The sequence below is a fragment of the Magnolia sinica genome, chromosome 1 (genome assembly GCF_029962835.1).
Source record: "Magnolia sinica isolate HGM2019 chromosome 1, MsV1, whole genome shotgun sequence".
Lineage (NCBI taxonomy): Eukaryota > Viridiplantae > Streptophyta > Magnoliopsida > Magnoliales > Magnoliaceae > Magnolia > Magnolia sinica.
In genome coordinates this window covers 124,461,904-124,476,766 of record NC_080573.1, presented here as the reverse complement: position 1 = coordinate 124,476,766, position 14,863 = coordinate 124,461,904, and the positions used below count along the sequence as shown (strand labels likewise).

The following is a 14,863-nucleotide window of genomic DNA, read 5'->3' as shown; positions in this document are numbered from 1 at the left end:
TAGACAGAAACTAGGATAGTCTGATCGAGGGCCGAGACTATCAAACACATGTGCCACATGTACAAGACTTGTTATGAAAGTACAATGACTGTGCCTCCAACGGCAGTGGATCTATTCCATTCTAGAATATATGGGCACAAAGGAATTTTTCAAGGGACCCATAGTCATATTTTTGCCTTTCCACAAGTTTAGACAAAATGTACCAAGTAAATGATCTGTCTCCTCATATCCTATCTGAGTATATGGAATTTTTCAAGGGACTCGTATTTTTGCTTTTCCACAAGTTTAGACAAAATGTACCATGTAAATGATCTATCTCTTCATATCCTAGCTGAATACCTCAGAACATTCTGTCTTCTACATGAGGAAGACCGAAGAGTGCAAATAGTGCATGATGTTTGGACTTGCAGGATGGAAATTGGCAACTTGGCGTCCTTGACATCTCGCACTTCAGGGGAATCCAGTAGATCAAGATAAACAGTACGGATGGTGCGCCAATGCCCGTCCACGTTAAAGCTGCTACATATGCACAAACAAAAGAAATTAGAAGTGAAGGGTTCTAGAACAATCACATAAACAAGCAGCATAACTTGTAAATTGATCGTAGTAACCACCTTGGAATCCCTTGACCCATTGGAGAACTCTGGGGAGCATCCGCACTAAATGGGCTTTCAGATGTGTTAGTGTGACATACTTGACTGTTTCCCAAGTTGAGTTGACATGGAATCCAGACTGCGATAGGAACCATGGTACCAGAGGCCTGACCTTGACCAGCGATTGAAAAAGGAGTTTCCAGCTTTACTTTGCTGACAATAATCCTAAGAAATTAAATATCTAACGAACAGCCACATTTGGCATCAAGAAAGATTGCAATAAAAGCACCCCCATCCCGAAGGGGAAAAAAAAAACACCATTCAGATTACAACAATAGCATAGATATTCCAATAGCATGCCAAAATATTGAGTACAATGACCAACATGATCTTAAACCAACCAAAATGCTCACATGGAAAACTACCACCAACAGCTTCTGAATAAGCCAGCCAGACACTAAATTGATGAATTTCAGGATCTCCAATTTTCCTACAAATTACCTGAGACAAATTGAATTCAGGGTCTCCATCAGAAGTCTCATTGCTTGTTACTTTGATTTGTGCCCACTTCGGAAGCCTTGAGATACTAAATTTAAATGCTGATGTTCCTTCGCACACCCCTCCAGTAACCACTCCTTCAACATCTAGGTTGCAATTTTGCAGTGCAGAGATATCCTTGAAATCAGTGTTTGGGTGGTTGACCTCTTCATGTACTATGCCCTCACTTGGAGCTGCTGACTGAGATGAGCTTACTGGAAACAGATAAGAAGCATTTTCCATAATCTTCTGCAAAATTGTTGATGATAGTAAAGCCGGCATCTTCCACACAAAAATGCAGCTGTCACCACCAACCTGGAATAGCGTATTCAGTGGATCAAAACTAATATGGAAAAGGACAAAATATAAGGGTGATATCAACACAAGTCAATTCCTGTGCAAGATGTTAGAAGTTAATGATGAATCATCACCCCAACACCACTTCTGCATTAGTTTCTTCCTAACTGCACAGACCAAATTACAAGATGTAGATCCAGTCCTCATGTTTGTGAAGATCATTGGGAAGAGCTCCTCAAAATCTAGACGGAATGAGGGAACTGTAACTCTCAATTAATTATATCAGTTTTTTTTTTTTTTGGTGCATCCATTAGGATTTCCAGATTTCCAGGTGGCACAGACCCACATTTCCATAACTTGTCTATGTTGCATGTATCATAAACTTCAGTTATAAGTTTCTGTGAACATGCAGAGCATGTCCAAGAGTAGTTGTTTTAGTCTGGAATAGTTCAAAGTTCCACTGGATATTTCAAAATCACACTGAAATCTTACTATAAAAAAATTGCCAATATTGTTGCAATGTGCCAAAATCCCCCTAGTGGCAACATTGCTGATCTTTTCGGTCTTTATTTTGGCTATTAGAACGAGCTAAATTGACAAATTTTTTCTTTGCAACTTCTGAGTTTTGGACATATAGGTGGAAAACTGAAAGTTTGACTTTCCAATGCTTTCTCAAACATTTATCAAAGACATCCATGAAAACCATGAGGACAGCAACAGACACATAAAGCTTATCCATTGGGTTAATCATCCACTTTGGGGCTGTTATATGCTGCAATAGTCCCAAAGTCGAGCTTATGGACTTTGTATCTTCCTTTAGGGTACCTTTACTAGCAATGCTCTATTTTTGGATGCATGCTCTTAGGTTTTCTTCACAAAGAAAGTGAAAGAAGCATTTTATAGATTTTAAAAAAAAATTAAAAATTAAAAATTGCAGAGAACTACCAGAATTCACAGTTCATGGTTGGTCTGTTGCAAATATGCCAGGATGGGTATTGGATCATTGGGATACCTCATTTGGTGGCTTCCAAATCAATCAGTGTCAACTCTTGTTTCACAATATACTTTTCTGTGCACCAAATTTCTAATAGCTTTTGAGACTTCTTTATTCTGGTTTTTCCTAAAATTGAGTTTAATGCTACCAGCAGACCAAGTCAAGGCTTGGCTTGATTTTTATAACTGTAACAAAATCTCCATCATTTGCTCTGTGAAGAAGATCATATGTAACACAAATTACACTCTATACATCACTAGGAAGCAAATCCATTATTCGTGACCCCAAAATTAAGCACAAACAAGAACTTACAGTAATTATGTGCTTGCAGTCAGGCAAGAAAATGACACCGGTAATCACTTCGGCATGCCCCATAGCTCGAGTAATGAGCTCTCCATTGGTAGAATCATGGATGCTGAAAGACCTGTTAGAGTAGGAGCAAACCAAGTAGCTGCCACTTGGATCTATCGTTACCTGTAAAATGTAGATAGGGATAAGGCCATGAGGGTTGTGATGGTGCTATGGTATCCAAAATAGTGGTGCACCTTTATTGGCTCTCCGAAGTCTGGATCTTGCTTAAATGTTCTAACAAGCTTCCCAGAAGCAAGGTTGAACATATTAATATTCTTATCCTAAAAAAATAACATAATCATGTAGTAAGAATACTGACCAGAATGCCAAAGAAAAAGAGCTTTACCCTGTGAAAAGAAATAGACCTGCCCAACAGTGACAGCAACCTCCATTGCAGGATCTATAGCCATGTCATAGACTGTTCCATGAGATGCAACTTGATGATAGCAACGCAAAATATTGTGCCCACCATCTGTTATGGCTACATCACGGAACAGAATAGACCTGTTGAATAAGATCAAAGGTGTAAAAAATTCAAACGAATTATTGCTTAAATTGTCAAGAGATTTCATTTCTGTTTGCAAGGCTCGAAATCTCATGGGAAAAGCTCATGATTCTCTCGAAGAGGTTACCTATCAGCACTGCAACTGAGAATGTTACGTCCATTGCAAGTAAGTTTTACAGAAGTAACTGCAGCTGAATGATCATCAAGACTCCCAATGAGATCGAAACTCCTGAGATATAGAAGATATCAGTGAATGAATACCTTTAAACTATGATGAAGCATGGAAATCTCAAAAATCATACCTTTTAATATCATACACATGGATAATTTGATCTCTTGCTCCAGAAGCAAGCAAGTAATGAGATTCTGATTCCTGGACAGTAGAAATATCTGTCTTGCTAGGGGAGCTAAAACTCAATGAGAGTATCTCAGCATCATGAGCTTCCTGCCAGTAGTCAGAAGTATGAAATCTCTTCAAATACTAAAATATATAAAAACACTTGCAAATCGTTATTGTAGAGACCATGCATGAGAAAGAGAAAACTCATAACAAAAGAAACTTTTTTTGTACAAATATGTGAATGAAACCCACCAGATTCATGTGGGTATGATATGGGCCAATGGGAAATTACCTGAAAGCATGTGTAGTCAGAAGTATACAGATTATAAACATGGAGGTTTCCATGGCAATCACCTGCAGCCAGGTATTTTCCATCAGAACTAAATGCCATCGAACGAAAACCTGGAGCACCTACCCCTGACTCTGCAGTATCTTGATCAAAGACACCAGCACTCACTGTGGAGAAGAATATTTAAATAAAAGAGAGAGAGTATTGGATAGTTAAATAAAGAACACAAAGACAATATGAGAGTTTTTTTTTTTTACTATGGGGATCCACAATATGAAGAGTATTTGTATCAAATATCTAAAAAATAAGTGGTCTCTAAACGGTAGGGGAGAAAGAACAGCTTAGAACAAACAGTCTAAACTAACGAGGAACTATATACTTCTAGAAACATTAAGGTGTAGGCATGCAGCCGATGAATATACTTTCTTTTTCTTTTTTTCAAAAGCTACTGATGGATATGTACTGATTCCTGAATATACTTCTATCTAAATGCTTTATCTTGAAAGCACCCATCTAGTAAATATATATAAACAGGATCCACCGAGCATCTAAACTCTAAAGCCTTGAAGACATAAAACTGACCTATACCTATGGTGCCCACTTGGTCAGTGTTTGGAGAACAACTAGGTTGTTGATTCATGGTGATTTCAGGTCCAGCATTCTTCGTCTCTGAATCAGACTGTAAAGCTAGATCCCATAGCCTGATAGTGCCATCTGCAGAGCATGTTGCAAAAGAAACTGCACAACAACTTCCTCTAGCAACACATCCAAGAGCAGAATCATGCAAATTTTTGCAGGGAATATTCTTAACATCCCATATGCATGAGCTATGTGAAACAAGTACACAACACCTGCTAACCTGAAAATACAACAATACAAGCTACATTAGATTGTAATAAACTCGAAACATTTAATTTCGACAATGAAAAAGTCATATGAAAAAAAAAAAACTACATCGTATTTAAAAAGAACGAACATTAGAAGAAAAAACAAACATCAGAGGTGACAGTACATGAACAGATCCAAGCAAGCAACAAAAGAGAAACGAACACAGAAAATACTATCTTTAGAAATCACCTTAGTTACATCACGCACATCCCATACGTAGAGACTGATCTCCATAAACAACCACTATAAAAGAGATGCAAATAGTTTAGGGTCCAATGAAATAAGCAACTGCATAAATGAGACTTCTCCAATACCATATTGCTTACCAAGCTTTTCAAAGGTTGAAAATTGACAAGCTATTGCATCTGGGAGAGTGGAAACATGTTGAATACCATTCACTGATGATTTTGTTTGAGAGGAGAGAATTGCCGTTGGATTGTTCTCCGTCAGTTCAGAATATAGTAAGTTTCCTATGTGCTTGAGAGTTTCAACCACGAAGAGTTGCACAATCCCATTGTTGCATGCACAAGCAATAAGCTTGTTGGATACAGAGTGCAAAACCTCTCTCAACCTGAAAAGTAAGTTCTCAACATCATGAAAACAATGACAAGCTGAATTGAACAAGCAAGTAATTTAGAATATCAAGAATTTACCTTCATATCTACCCATTTTCTTATAGAAAACCCAGAATGAAGAAGACATAAAACACCTACAGCTTTGAATGAGTACAAATAACTACGGGTAATTGAATTCTTATCACCAACAACCACAAAAGGACAGGTTCTCAAGTAGTCAGGCTTGAAATTAAACAAATCCTCACCTGCATCTGTCAATGCATATATAGGATAAAGGTCTACAGCCCAATTGCTACCAACACCGCCAGGCATCCAGGCGGCAGACGTAACAGATGTAAAAGAACTGCCCTTCTGATTACCAATATTAGCAGGCTTTCCATTAATTGTCACCAACCCAGCTCCTGCGTGTGAGCGAGGCTTTGTAGATAACCCCAATGTCCAGAGCTTCCAGTGCTTTTTCCCAGCAGTTACAAAAGAGCTTCCATCTGATGAGAAGCAAACGGATGAAATCGCAGTGCAAGATGTACTTGCTTTAAGCTTGGTTACCAGCCTTCCACTTTGCCAGTCCCAGAGACAGAGCTACCCATCATTAGGAAATCCAATAGACACCAAATGCTTTCCTAGAAAAGCATCCAAAATAGAAAATCGGTAAATCTATTCAAAATTTTGGAACTACACCAATATCAATCAGAGTTTCAACTGGAAGTGTCAACTGCACAACAAAGAAGAATTAACAAATCAAGACAGAGAGAAGCATTAGTTAGCCAGATTTAAGTAACCATCAGGTGAAAAGTCAATACATGCCACCCCATATCGATGACCCTTCAATTCAGCGAGAAAAGTTTGAGTTGAATAGTCCCAAATTAAAACTGCTGGTTGAGGCCCTGACTGCAAAACCATATTAGAGATGCATTGTACAGAAATTAAGTCCAAAGCTGTTCTACAAACATTTTCTCAATTTCCACATTTAAATGATAGAACCGTCAAAAAATCAAATATGGGTAAAAATAATAATCTCATTGTGAAGATGAGAACCTGAAATACATAATGCTATGAAAAAATCTGATCGTTGTCAAATCAGAGTCAGGAGATGATGTGGATGTAAAACAGCAATGAGAAGTAGAGCCTATTGGCCAAGAACTTCGCGAGAGCCATTTTCAGATGTACGTAGCAATTTCAATTGTATTTACTTGTGTGTTTTAGTTTGACACTGTCAACGTATCTACCAAGTGTGGGAGAGCCTATGGGTCAATTTTGGAGTTGCCGGCTTGCCGCTAGCCCCCCTTTTATGTATGGTTCAAGGATGGCTAGAATCCTGGTTGGTTTCTCAAAATCCAAGAGGGAGTAATCCACTTGATTCCGAGGAATTGATTCCAACTTGGTCTTTATACCACTCTTCTAGGTAAGGAACGCGGTTAAGGAGTAGGAAAGGGTAAGGCACCCTACTACCCACAAAGATATAATCTCTGCTCAAGGAGAAGGAAATTCCAACAACAAACAGTCAACTTGCGTCCCAAGGATAAAAGAAAAGGAAAAAGAAAAAGGAAAAAAAAATAAAAATGAATGAATGAAAAAAAAGAAGAAGAAGAAGAAGAAGAAGAAAAATTTTGAATAGAGCGGAAGAAGGAAAGAAGAGGGGAAGCATGGGAATGTGACTTGCTTGTCTTCTCGTGGCTTGGATGAAGCTTTGGAAGAAGGGAGGCTTGAACTATTTGTTGGAGGGTTTCGCTTTGTGATTCCTTTTAAGAGAAGTGAGAGGGAGAAGAACAAGTGAATTCATCTACCCCTCAAGGTTGCCAAATCCTTGGCTCACCACTCCTAGTAGTAGAGTTCTACTCCATGGCCTGAGGGAAGATGGAATTCCCAAGCTCTTAGCCCCTTGCTCATGTTCTCTTGTTTCTCCAAGGAATTTGCGAACTTGTCTTAAGTGTTGGGGCTAGGCTCCTAGAGATAGGCAATAGAGAGTTAGAAATTCTAAGGCCAAGACCCCTCTCTTGAAACAAGAGACCTATGTATATAGATAAGAGGGGTGGCATTGTTGCAATCTGAAGGAAGGATGAGGGTGCTCTAAGGTTAGGCTACTTATGGATCATTGACAAGAAGCGAGATCTTAAAGGTTAATCAGATGATTTGGGTGCAAATTGTAGGAAATTGAAGGGCAATTGAGTTTAGAGAAGGCTCTAGGAGGCTTTTATAGAGGCGTGTAAAGGAGTGGTTAGGATTGCAACGCTTAGAAGCATCACATAGCTTATGGAGGGGTAGTTTTGGGATTTTACTGTCAAAGTTAGTTATGGGGGTAGTTTTGTAAAAAGATGATAGGTTGGAGTCAAATTAAGGCTTTTAGGGGTGTTTTGGTAAGAGGGTGGATCAAAGGTTCAAAGGAAAATGAAAATTGGGTTTTGGATTTTTGTTCAAGGACGAGATGGTAACTTCAAACATTGTTTTCCTACACATAATCCAACACACACACCTTTCATTTTTTAATCATAATTTGGAGCTCGGGCACTGGATTTGGGTGATCTATGGCTTGTTGAAAAGGGGACTTGATGGGCTAACTAATGGTTCTAGTTTGGGAGAAAAAATTTGAGGATTAGGGAGATGTGGGGCCCATAAATTAGGAAATTTTCCGGTTCTACAACTGTCAACCAATCTTGCGCAGGGTCTAGTATTCCATCATAACTTTGCACCCATATTTCGGATTGAGCTGAAATTAGACTCATTGGAAAGGTAATTTGATGGTCTTCATTATGAACATATGGATCATGGAGTTTGTATTTCAGATGCTTAAGAAGTTAGGAGATCGAGGTGGACCCAGAATCTGGTCTTCAACACCAAAGAGTGTCTAGGGCCCATTTTCTTTTTTGGCTTTCTTTCTGAGACACGGAAAAAGTTTTTCCACACCCCATGAATTTTCTTTTTAAAAAAAAAAAAGTGGGTGTGGGGCCCACCCTTGGGGTAGGCTAGGTGCCACACCACCCTGAGTTCATCCTCAAGTTCCATTCCTTAGGATTTGGTGTTTGGGTGAGATTCTAGACTGTGGTTGAGCTTGGATTGGGTTTGGGCTACTTTAGTTGGGCTTAGATGGGCTCATGCTTGAAGTTGGGTTTCGTACTTAGTGAAAATTTTGTAAACCTTTCACCTTAACAATGAAAGACTCTCCTTTCATGATAAATCAATTAATTAGCCTAAACACACTATTGTGTGGGGTGTCTTCAACACCAAACATTATGTTATACATCCAAAATGTTAATGGTGGGATTAATCATCCAACCGTTTCCGTCCTTTTCTCGGCGATCAATGTGCCCTTCTAGTGAGATGATGATGCCCAATCCCACATCACCATCTGTAGAATCGGATCTCAATGGTAGAAAATGCCCCATTTCATTGAATGGTTTTAACCAGTTTCTAAAATGGCTTTATGAAGCCATTAATCCAATATGTTATACATGTAAATTATCTCTATCAAACAGGAAGTCATGGATGAAGTTGACTCCTTACAACACATAATGTTTTCAACTCAATGGATATATATATATATATATATATATATATATATATAATTTCTTAACATTGAGGAATATTGAAGAAAGAAAGAAAGAAATGTTCAACCAACAATCACATTCACTAGGCATTATCATCATCTAAGCCTTATCTTAATTAATTGGGGTTGGCTACATGAATCATGTTCCACCATTCCACTCTATGAAGGGCCAGACCTTCAGTTAGACCATAGGTCATCAAGCCTTTTCTTACTACCTCCAGCCACATCCTTTTGGGCCTTCCACTTACCTTTTTATTGCCTTCAACTTGTACCAACTCATTCCTAACATGTGCGGTTCTTGATCTCTATTGCACATGACCAAACCATCAAAGTTAACTTTCCCCCATCTAATTACCTACTGGTACTACTCCTTAGTTCCTTACCTGCATTTATTTTGTAATTCCATCCTTGTCTTGCTACTCATCCATCTCAGTATCCTCATTTGAACTGCACTCATCCTATGAATATGTTCTTTAACTACACAACATTTTCTCCCATAATGCAAGGCTAGTCTTATAGCAATCCTATAAAATTCTCCTTTCAATTTGAGTGGTACACCGTACATGCCAATCACATAAAACTCCAAAGGAACATCTCCATTTCTTCCACCCAGCTTAAATTATATGGGCAACATCCTTCTCAATCTCTCCACTCATGAAATTGATGAGGACATCAGACCATCACATGGAATGTACCAGAGGAGGAGGAGATTAGCCCCAGTTTCGCTTTAGCTTGGAGACCAGGCGGATGGACGTTGAGGACCCCATAGGAGTTTTGGACCGTAGATCAAGTTGTCAAACATGGATCCTACCGTTAGGTCATGTGGAATATCACGGTGATCAAACCATTGGATCCCGTGGGATTACCCATTGATTGGATGGATGGATCATGTGGACAATTGATCATAAGATCATGGTCGTAGGATTTATTATTTGCTTTATTTATTAATTTTTAGATATTTATGGATGTTTAGGTGTTTATTTGTTAGATTTGGAACTTTGAAGCATTTAATTTGACTTTTGCTAGAAATAAAGAGGTTATTTGTAAGTTTGTTAAAGGGTAGAGGGTCGGATGTAATTTTCCAGAAATTACTTTATAAATAGAGAAGTGGGGTGGATGTCCAACCCTAACCCTAGTTTTGTTTAAGATTTGAGTTTTTACTCTTTGCTTTGTGAAGAGCTTATTTCTCCTATGAAGGGAAGTGAAACCATAGTGGGAGCGATTCCTACATCTTTCAAGGGAAATCTTCTTCTTTCAAGTTAAGTTCTCTTCTCAAATATTTATCTTCTCTTCTCCATCTCCCCTTTTGCTTCTACCTAAACCTCTCGAAACCCGAACCTTCCTAAATGCAAACCATCAAACCCAACACCGAGAACCCTTTAACCGTACGGCGTTGTTCACACGGCCGTCCGTACAGTCCTTGGGAACCCCTTCGCACATCTTTTCTTCTTCCCTCTTGATTTTTCAAATTTCCTTTTTTCCTTTAACATATACCCTAAATCAAAACCCCCACTTTCCCAACCCTAGTTCCCAAATCGCTAATTTCCTAAACCCTAAGTCCCAAACTACCCTATTCCATACAACCCTAGTTGATTATTCCCTAGAACTAGAGCTGAGCATCGGACCGAGTCGGATCGGATTAGGCCCAACTCGACTTGGCCTGAATTTTACATGGCCTGACCCGAACTCGATCCGATCTGAGACCGAGTTGGAGTCATCTGACTCGATCCGATCCGATGCACGGCTATCCTGACCCAAACCGAGTATGATTCGGTCAGCAAAATCGAATCGGATTGGGTTGGGTACCATTCGGATCGGAAGAGAGAAGTGGACGAGGAGAGTATAATATCAAAAGGGAAGGTCTCATGTCCAACCGGTTGGACCATAAGTTACAGTCCACCTAGCAGATAACTTCTGCCTTATTAAGCGTACACTGCATCCAACCCGTCCAATAGGTTGTCCCGACCATGAAGATCACCTTATGAAAAAAAAATCAGCCATATCCTCTCACAGAGTAGATAAAACTTGTATTTACTATTATCAACGGTTAGATATTATTTTCTATGGTGTGGCCATCCTGATGTTTAGATAGGGCTGATTGTTTCACTAGGTGGGCCCTCAAGGTGGTGCCAATCTATCAGAAGCATTAGATGTTACATCCACATAAAAAGTTGATAGTTCTTCACTGGGTGGACCATAACTTATGGTCTCAACCAGTTGGACTGGAGATCTCATATCAAGATCCAAAGAGGCTAGATTTTACATTGGATCCGCTTGGATATTTCAATTTTTTGGTAGTGCTCTCAAGAAAAGCAAATGCAACCATGAAAAGACCTTCCCTTTTCTTTCAAAAGATTTTTCTTAAGGTTAGCCATTGAAGAGGAAAAACAAATTTCATATTGATCCGAAACTTCTATGACCCCTTAAAAAGTTTCAATGGTATACGTTCAACCCCTCACTGATTTTTGCAGTGTGGTCCACTTGATCTTTAGATCTGTCTTATTTTTCAGCTCAAGCCTTAAGACGAGCCCGCCAAATGGATGAACGGTTTGGATATAACACATACCTCATGGGACCCACAGAACTTGCTGACTAGTGACTTCAATGCACCAGCTGGTGCATGGACAGCAATAGCATGGTACAGCTGCCCATCCGTCTTCTCAAGACTGGCAGAAGTCAGACTCAGAAGTCTTGGGTGCAGCGTACCGAGTAACTAGTGCCACAGGTGTACATAGTAAACTATGTGGGTCCCACCATGATGTATTTATTTTATCCACTCCTTCCATACATTTTATAATTTAATTTTAGTTTCATGTACTAAAAATAAATTATATACAAAGCTCAAATGGGCCACACCACAGGAAACAATGTGAATTGAACATCTACCATTGAAAAATTCTTTTGGGGGCGACAGAAGTTTTGGATCAAGCTGATATTTGTAATTTCCCTTCATCCATGTCCTTTTGATATTATGAACAGGTCGGATGACAAATAAACGTCACTGTGGGGCCTAGGAAGGTTTCAATGGTGGAAATCATTATTCCCACTGTTTTGTGTGGCATGGCCCACTTGAGCTTTGGATATGTTTCAATTTTGGTCTCAACCGTTAAAATGAGATAAAAAAGTTAATGGACGGCGTGGATAAACAACAAGAATTCCTAGTGGGCCCAACATAGTTTACTCAGTACGATAAAAGCGTACTGAGTAAGGCAATCCGATTTCTATGAAAACTCAAAACGGTGCTCGATGCCGGTTGAGATAACCAAGGAGGAGATGGATTGGCTACTCCCGCTACTACCAGCCATGCATAGCGGTCAGTACTCTGTGGACCCTATTATGATATATTTATTTCATCCATGCCGTCCATCTATTTTTATAGATCATTTTATTACATTTAAAAATTAAAAACTATATATACTTAGTGTAAAAATATTTTAAAAATAATAGATGCGGATCAAATCGGATCGGATCGGATCCATTCGGTTCGGATTGACCACGATCCGAACTCGATCCAATGAACGGTCGGATCTGACTGATCCGCACCGATCCAAGTCGTCGGTTTGGTTCGGAACGGGTCGGATCGGGTCTGATCGGATCGGATCCACCGGATCGGGTCAGATATGCCCAGCTTTACCTAGAACCCTAACCCTAGAAATCAAGAATCTTCCTAATTGAAATAGAATCAAACCAATGCTAATTGGAAGGCTTCCATGACCCTTAGATCCTAGTTTTCTTCGTAAATTATGGATGTTATCAATGCGAGACTGTGATTATTTGAATTTACATGCTTTATTTCCCCATCAAATGCCATCAAACTATGGTAGATTATTTAAATCTTGCTACTACTTGTTTACGATCCATTTCTAGATTCCTTCATCTTATTTTAAAGTTAATTTGCATAGTCTTGTGTCAGAAATGTTGACCCAAGGTATCGAAAGTGGTCATTTTGGGGAACTTCTTGGTCAGCAATCTTAACTACTTCCTCATTTCACTCCTATAGTTACTGAAATTGCACTCCATAAACTCTGGGTTTTTTCTTTTGAAAGGTTGGTTTTGTTAAGAGGGTAGAAGCCGAAAGAAAACAAAACTAATTATATTGAAGACCAAGAGAACACCCACAGAAAGCATACCCAACCCTTAACATCCAATTTTGCACTACTAAAAACCTCTGAAGCCTGCCCACTTTGGTTGCGAAAATACCTGTTATACCCTTTATAAATGGCCCAAATTCTTGCCAACATGGATAGCCTCCATATTATCCATATACCCTTTATAAATATAGTTTTGTGTTTACGCCCTCCCTCATCTTGTCAATCAAAACTATGTCGTCTACAAGCAATATATACCATGGGATCTCTTCCTACAAATGCCTCATAACTCAAAACCAATGTGAAAAAGTAGAGGCTCAATGCCAACCATTGGTGTAAGCCTACATTAATTGGGAGCTCATTTGTCTCTCCAATAGTGGTCCTCACATTTGTTACCACTCGCTCATACATATCCTTCACCATGTCAATATATCCTCTTAAGTCACATTCACTAGGCATAAGTCCTTCAATCGGAGGTCAGGATTATCCAACTAGAGTGCTTTATAGGGTACATCCATCCATGGTAGGGGCCACCAAATCATCAATTGAGTTATGGATATCTAATAAGAAAAGGTGACAACGTCAGATTCTATCTCACGACCAGTTATATGATCCTCAATGTGAGTACATGCAAAGAGTTGAGAATCCTTAAGCCTTGAGTTTGTACTAGCTGATTCAGTAACCTAAACTGTTGACCTGATGGACCCAACAGTTGATGTGGGTTTCCCTAGAAATCCCCCGTATTGAGCCTTCTATTGGTGTTCTGCATATAGACAGTTGAGAAGAGAGTATAGCAGTGGTCCACATTCAATGAGAAAAAAAAAAGGGGGGGGTGGGGGGTGTTGGACAGCTTCCAATCTGGGAGATTTTGGGGCATGGTCTATCCACACTGAAGTCCATTGTATCAATGATCTAGATAAGTAGAATGGGGCCAACTTGTCCCCACTCAGGGCTCAAGGATACTCTGGATATCCTCGACTCGAGGATCTTATAATTCCTCCGATCTTGAAGGGTGCATTTGGATGTACATAACTACAATTTGGTCCTTTCACACTTTATCGAACTAAAACTATTCCAATTCAATTCAACTGTGCATCCAAACGCAGCCTAACTCTCACTCTATTTTATCTCCTAAATTCCCACATTCAATCCTCGAAAAATTACAAACCGAAATGAGAAGACAGCAACAGTAGCAACCACAACAAAAGCAAGATACAGTTACCTCTCCAGCTGCGATGCAGCTGCCACCATCTCGACGCAAGACAGACACGCAGCTCAAGGGCTTTGGCATCCGCGAAGACACCAAGAGGTGCTTCTGAGCGCCAGAATCGATGTTGTAGACCACCACGACGCATCCTGCCAAGTACAAGCAATCGCCCGAGGAGATGTTGGCAGCCAAACCGCTCGCAGTTTTCGTCGTCAGGCCAATGATTTCCTCCAAAATGAGCCGTAGATTAGAAGACAATCACGCAGATGCCGGTAAAAGGAACAAAAAGAGATGGATTTTTCTAGGTTTTCTTGGGAAAATTAGAGAGTTTGAAGGCCGTCCGTACCTTTGGAGCTGGATCTGATTTCTTCTGTTTGGGTTTTAGCTTCATTTCTCGAATGAAGATTACCCTAGAGAGAGAGGAAGAGAGACAGGGTTGCAGGCGGGAAAATATGCAAATGAGGGCTTAAATAACGGGCGCGGATTAGATACTGAGAAGGTCGGTAATTAAATCGCTACTCAAGTGACGTCAACAAGCTCTGTGGACCCCACCATGATGCATGTGTTGTATCCATACCGTCCAACCATTTTTAGAGATCGTTTTATGGCATAATAACAAGAATTAGATAGATCTAAAGTTCAAGTGGACCCACCACAG

General features: G+C 39.6%; 1 pseudogene; it reads right to left on the bottom strand.

The window, feature by feature from the left end:
• Positions 1 to 44: 44 nt before the first annotated feature.
• Positions 45 to 14,596, bottom strand: LOC131249068 (uncharacterized; annotated as a pseudogene).
• Between the last annotated feature and the right edge of the window lie 267 nt (positions 14,597 to 14,863).